The 6,466-nt window shown below is 56.5% G+C and overlaps 1 long non-coding RNA gene across 2 annotated transcripts; it reads right to left on the bottom strand.

Annotated features, from left to right (window-relative positions):
* LOC125702297 (uncharacterized) lies at positions 1-6,223 on the bottom strand. 2 transcript variants are annotated; one of them, XR_007380518.1, is made up of 5 exons: positions 6,033-6,223; positions 3,822-3,876; positions 741-873; positions 572-656; positions 1-228 (listed from the first exon to the last, which is right to left on the bottom strand). It is a non-coding gene; the product is annotated as an uncharacterized LOC125702297 (long non-coding RNA). The 2 variants fall into 2 exon arrangements; XR_007380517.1 differs by lacking the exon at positions 3,822-3,876.
* Positions 6,224-6,466: the final 243 nt, after the last annotated feature.

Here is a 6,466-nt window from a genome sequence, read left to right as displayed (position 1 = left end):
GGGCTCAGGCAGCAGCAATGACAGCAGAGCTGAGCGTGATCGCTAGCACGGGACACGCTGTCCCCAGCACTCCCACGGTGGCACGGGGATGGTGGTGGTGGAGGATGGGTTCCATGTGCACCACTGTCACTGCAGCTCACTGCCCTGCGCTGGGGGTGCCGTGGATTTGGGCAAAGGGGGGGGGCTGAGGCAGCTGCACGCCCACAGCCGTGTCATCATAAGCGATTCCTGTATCAACAAGACATTTACAAAGGAAAGCAAATAAGCCAATTATGGGGAAATATCCCGTCACCCGTCCGGCTTCCCCACAAAGCACAGCGGCACGAGTTCCGCACTGCACATCCCAATTAAACACCCATCGTGACAGCACGTGGCAGCAGATGAAAGGACTCCACGGCTCTGTGGCACCCCTCCCCCCTGCACCCCGCTGATGGCAGACACCGGCATCTGTGGGGAGAACAGAGTCCCACGTGGCAGTCCTGCACTGCAGGGCACATCCTTACCAAGGGTCCCCATCCCACTGAGCAGAGCCCCTACACGAGTACAGCCCCAGGGCAAGGGTGCCCCTCACCTCTCCACCTCTGGGATGAGAGAGAGGCACTGCACTGCTGGAGTCACCACGGCGCTCATCTTTCATGTCACGGATGGGAGAAGACCTAGGGGAGGAATTAGAGATAAAAAATTGGACACTGGCGGGAGGGTGCGAGGCCTCCCCCGTGCATGCAGAGTAGATCCATTACCATAATAACGAAGCACTTAATAGCCGCTTCCCTGCTTGCTCTAATTGAAACGGATAGCGTTGTTTCCAGGGCTGAGCAGCGTTAGATCCTCGGTGCTGCCAGCGTGTGCCCATCCCACAGCCATCGGCAGCTCCTGCAGGATGGGAACACAGAAGGGGACAGGGATGGGGACAAGGAGGGGTGTGCTGGCCGAGGTGGCTACAGGAGGTCAGCAAAGCCACAAGCCCGACCCTGTGCCCCTCCTGGAGTCCCCGTGGTTCTGAGAGCACTCTGAGGTGCTGAGCTCATCCCTCCATGTCAGGCACAGCAAGAACTGGGGGAACGTGGCTCTGGACACAGGTCTGGCACAAGTTTGCAGGACCAGTGATCATCTAATTGCAGTAATTAGCCCATAATTGTGCAATTATTTCAGGACGTGGTGCCGTGTGTTCCTGTAACGGATGGAGAGGAGAGACACAGCCAGAATGTCCCAGGGTTAACAAAGGACCCACATGTCCTCAGAGATCCCCTCTGACACGACACTGCGTGAGGCTGACCGTGTCCCACTGGCTGGGTAGCACTGAGGCCACTGTGACATCCTGTGCTAGGGGACAGGGTTGGCACTGAGCTGCTGCAGGCATGAGTGGGCAGCACCTCCAAGCACCTCTGCTCTGCTGAGGCTGGCAGCATTGAGCAGTGGAAATAGGAATTTGGGAAAAGAAGAGGCAGTCAGCTCTGCCCAGCTCAGCTGTATGGGCATGATTCATTTCACTCCACCCATTTTTTCCATGAAATGGCAGCAAATCTCCACTCCAAGCATTGTTTCCAAGCAGGAGCGGCTGTGCAGGCAGACACCAGCACCACGCCTGGGCTGTGCCAGCACGACCTGCCAGTGGCTGCCTGCATGCTGCCCTGCCCACCCTGCACCGTGGCACATGGTGACAGAGGCATCCAGCTAGAACCGTGACCTGTAGCCATGAGAAACTGCTGCAGGATGGATGCAACAGCTGACAGTGAGGATGTTCATCGTTTGCGATGGAGCTCAGCCCATTCCCATGCACAAAGCACAACAAGCTGTGTTTTCTGCAGGAACTTAACTGGGAAGCCCACAGCCCCGTGACCCCCAGCCTGAGGGAGACGCCGGTCTGCGGCCATGGGACGCCCTGGCTGGCAGCCTGCAGCTGGCGGGGATGCAACGGCACGGATGGGGACAAGTCCTGAGAGGCCGTGTGGAGACGTTCTGGAGGCATGTGCTTGTTCTGGAGTGCGCCGAGGGGCCGCAGCCAGCTGGCTGAATCCTGCCTGTGAGCGGCTGCACGCCCAGGCTGTGTCGGTGCTTGCACATCGGTGGCCAAGTCAACACAGTGCAAAGAGCTGCGGGGCTGCAGGACAGCACCATGATACACCCAGCTGCTCCTACACCGAGCCCTGTAGCGCACAAGCTGTGTGCACGACCCCTTCCCCTGGGGTTCCCTCCCTGTAGGGTTCCTCAGGGTGAGTGAACCCCAGGATTTCCCTTCTGAGGCCCCCCAGCTCATGGGCAGCCATCAGCCTGGATTTCTCCCCTTTTGCCCATGCTGCTGGAGGAGCAGGGCAGGTCCTGGCGGTGGGCAGAGACACGAGCAGCCCCGTGTCTGCTTGAGGTGCCAGCAACAAATCCAAGGCTGCGTCAGCACAGGCAGCAAAAGCCCCAGCACGGCACGAGGCTGACAAGTGTATCGTGTCTCCAACGGGAAGGAGCAGACGGGAGGGAAATAAAAGCAAATGACATCACTTGCTGGCACGGGAGCACACACCAAGAGCTATTTCTGGCAGGACCTGGCCCGGGCTTCCTGCTTAAATGCTTGCAGATGTGGCTGCGGGCGCCTGGCGCAGGGCTCCAGCTCCTCCTGTGGGCTCCCAGACCCAGCCGGGTGCTGCCCACGCCAGGATGTGCTTGGGGCCAGCAGTGGTCCCAGCACTGCCCCATGGCTGCCACAGCCCTGCATGGCTGCACAGGGGCATGCAGGGCAGCCAGCCGGTGACCAGGACATGGTGACACCTCAAGGTGACCGACAAGGGCAAGGAGACAGGAACCTGGCAGTTGCCATGGTTACCAGCAGAGCATCCCCCAGCGCTGACTCAAAGCATGAGTAAAGCCCATCGTTAGGTGCAGGGAATGGAAGGAAGGGCTGGACGGCTGCGAGTTGTCCTGCTTACAGTGCCAGGGGGTGCTGGTGAAGCTGAGACACAGTCTTGTCCCGTTATCTTGTCCTCATCATCAGGAGCTCAGCTGCCCTTCTTTGCCCGCTTGTACACTAACCCAGACCTTATTCCTTCGAGGGTGGTTACAACACTCTGGATTTGCAGTGAGTTCATCCCACTGGCTTATTGACAAAGCACAATTCTGGGGGGAGGCTTCCCCCTAAACCTGTGGCTGCTGGGCCACCTCCGTGGGGTCTGAGCTCTCTGGCAGAGACCTGGGCTGGGCTCAGTGCCACTGTTCCGATCCTGGCTTCCCACCAACCACAGTGCTACGAGCAAACCAAAAGGAAAAGCAGCTCGGGGTGAAACTAAATCCAATTGGAGACGTGGCAGCTGGTCCTCCTCTTTCCTTCTCTGGTTTGCTACGCAGGGTGCAACACCAGCAGGTCCCCATCCTCACTGCCACCCGTGTCACCACAGAGTGAGACAGTCACCATGGGGATAGGTGGCATTTACTGGTTGCCCCCAACCACTGCAAGGAAACCAGTGTCTCTGCTGCCACAGGCAGGAATATCCCGTTCGCTAGCTGCTGCCAGATGTTCCTCTGCAGAGTTACTTGATGGAAAAACAGGGAAGGGAGCATGAGATGTGCCAGCAACATCTTGCTTTAATAAAAGAACAGGAAATAATGTTGGAGGAAGGAAAGATGTGCCTGAGTTTGTCCTCCTCCTGCACAGAAATGTGCCGTTAGAGAAGGATCTGCAGCAGGGATGCTGGGCTGCACCCAGAAGCACCCAGATGACCCCCATTCCCATGGGTACATCTCTGTGCTCCACCAGCCCCAAAACACCCAGGGCAGCTCAAGGAAGGCAGAAAGCCCTAAAATCAAACTGAGATGAGGAAGGGGAGATCACCTACATGTCTCGGTGCTCGCAGCCTCCTTCCTGCCTCTGCTCAGCCAGCTGCCAGCAGCCTAAGAGGAAGGATGGGGAGAGCAGCAATTACAATGCAGGCAGCTGGCTGCAGCCAGTTGGAGAGCTCCTCGTCCCATCCTACCTCGTCTCATTCCGTCTCCATGCACCCCATTCAATCTCCATCCATCCTATCCAATTTCATCCCATCTCCATCCACCTCATTCAATCTCCATCCCATCTCCATCCCATCCCCCTCTCACCCCAGCAGAGCCAGGACAGTGGCACCAAAAAGCTTTGTGGTCCTTGAGGTAAAGAAAATCCCCAGGGAGGAGGAGAGAGGAAGGAGAAGAAAAGCAAACCAGCAAGGAAAAAGGAGTTCAATCAGATTTGTAAAGGGCACAATTTACAAAATCCATCACATATTTTACTAGGCTGGGATTTACGGATTAGCCTGTAATATTTAGGTGGCTTTTTGTAATAAAATCCTGAGCTGCAGCAGCCTTGGGAAAGAGAGAATGAGGAAGAATTCTCCTTTACATCCCACCCTCATTTTCCCAGCTTTTCCTCCTTATTCTCTCTTTCTGATCTAGGCAGTCCCGTTAATCTGGGCTTTATCTGCCTATGGAGGAGGACTGAGCTCTTTATTGGATTTTTGTCAAGAATAAATGATTTAGTTTGGGATATTGCGGAAACGGTTTCCGTGGCATTACACCATCTAATAAATGAAGCAGTGGGGATCAATTCCTTCCCGGCCACGCGCTCAACAGGCTGCGGGAAGCCTGCGCTGTCGTCACTGCCGTTGTGGATCCAGCAGCTCCACACTGCTTGCCTGATAGCACTGCCACCAAAGCATCCCAACCCTGGAGGCAGCTGTGAACCATCGGCTCTGCTCTCTGTGTGCAACAACAGCTCCAATGCCAAGTGACAAAATGAGCAAAGCCCGGAGGTGCCAGGAGGACGGCAGTGCGGGGTCACCGTGGGATTGTCCCTGCTGGGGACAGGGCAGGACAGCGAGGAGGGAACTGGAGGCTCATTTCCCTTTCAGGAAGGATTATAAAACCCATCACTAAAGTTCTTCTTAATCGTCTTAGCACAGACCTAATTATTGGGAAAAGTACTTCAGGGGGCAGAAACTCGCCCTGCACTTCCTTCGTCTCGCTCAGCCCTATGGAGGGGAGATGGATCCCCACCCGGGGATGGATGGGCTGAGCCTCTGTGCCCCATCCCCACCAAAGTGCCCCCACGCTGCCGCAGCGCCAGCACTCACCCACAGCACCATGGCAGGGTGGGTGGGCAGAGCCTTTGAAGAGATGGAGTTAAGTGCCTGTGAGTGTGTGCGATGGTGATTGATGAAGGCTCCTAATTAAGGGAAATCCTTTGGGGAATGAAAATCCCTCAGCTGTCAGGTTTGTGTGGGAAGGAGAGCAGGCAGAGCCAAGGACCTTGGGGACACGAGGAGTTTTGCAGCCAGAATGAGCAAAGCCACTGCTGTTCCTGACCCAACCTCATTTCTGTGCCCATCTTCATACCCATAACCATCCCCATCTCCATCTCATCCCTATTCCAACCCCATCCCTATTTCCTCCCCATTCCTATCCCCATCCCTATTCCAACCCCATCCCTATTTCCTCCCCATTCCTATCCCCATCCCCATTCCTATCCCCATCCCCATTCCTATCCCCATCATCACTGCAGAATGGGGTCCTGGGGAGGAGCACCCATGCATGAGGCTGAGGGTGTCCATCCCATGGTCTCCACAACCCAGAGTAGAGAACCCACCCCATGAACAGGGAAATGCAAGACCTGGGCATGGCACAGCTGGAAGAGGACCCCCCCTGTCGCCTACTCCAGTGAGTGCAATGAGTTATTACTGCAGGAAATGAAACTGCTAATAAATCCCCAGGCAGAAGCCGGGAAGGTTAAAACTCCATCTTTAAAGGGAGACAATGATTTATAAAGTGGCATCCAATTCCTCTTCCCCACTGCACAGCTCTGGGCTGCCAGGAGCAGGACTGTGGCTGCGTGTGCTGAGCTCACCCCATGCATGGAGATGCTGACAGCCCAGGGTGGGGGCTGGGGAGGGGGGGGAAAAGGACCCAACCTGGGGTCAATGCCCTGTCCTCAGCCCCCATTCCAGCCCCCCCGTGCAATCAGACACACACTCCCTGCGCACCACGGTAATTCCCCACCCCTGACCTGCTGAGGACCCACTCACCTGCAGAAAATGGGTTTTTAATAGAGTTTGGTTTTTCTATCACCTATTTGCTGCGCCGCTTTAAATCTCGTTCCACACAGAAGCGTCGCACAGCCGCTGGGGCCGAGCACAGCCATTGTGCTGGGGAGTCCAAGGACGGAGGAAAACAGCACCCCAACGGATCCCAATGGATCCCAATGGACACGTGGCATCCCCTCGGGGGACAGCTGGGTCCAGCTGGATGTGGCTGTGAGCACACAAGGCTGGGATGCGCCGTGCAGACGCGGTCATTGCTCTCATCAGAAATAAACAGGAAGACGTGATGAGCCTCAGCCAAGGGCTTGGGCAGCGAGGGGTTGTGCAGGGGGCAGCAGGACTGCAGGCAAGGGAATGCATCCCGTTGCTGTGGGGCTGCACCACGGCAAACAGCAGGAGGATGCTGCGTGCAAGCGTGA

This window comes from Lagopus muta, chromosome 18 (assembly GCF_023343835.1).
Source record: "Lagopus muta isolate bLagMut1 chromosome 18, bLagMut1 primary, whole genome shotgun sequence".
Lineage (NCBI taxonomy): Eukaryota > Metazoa > Chordata > Aves > Galliformes > Phasianidae > Lagopus > Lagopus muta.
This window is presented reverse-complemented; position numbering and strand designations above follow the sequence as displayed.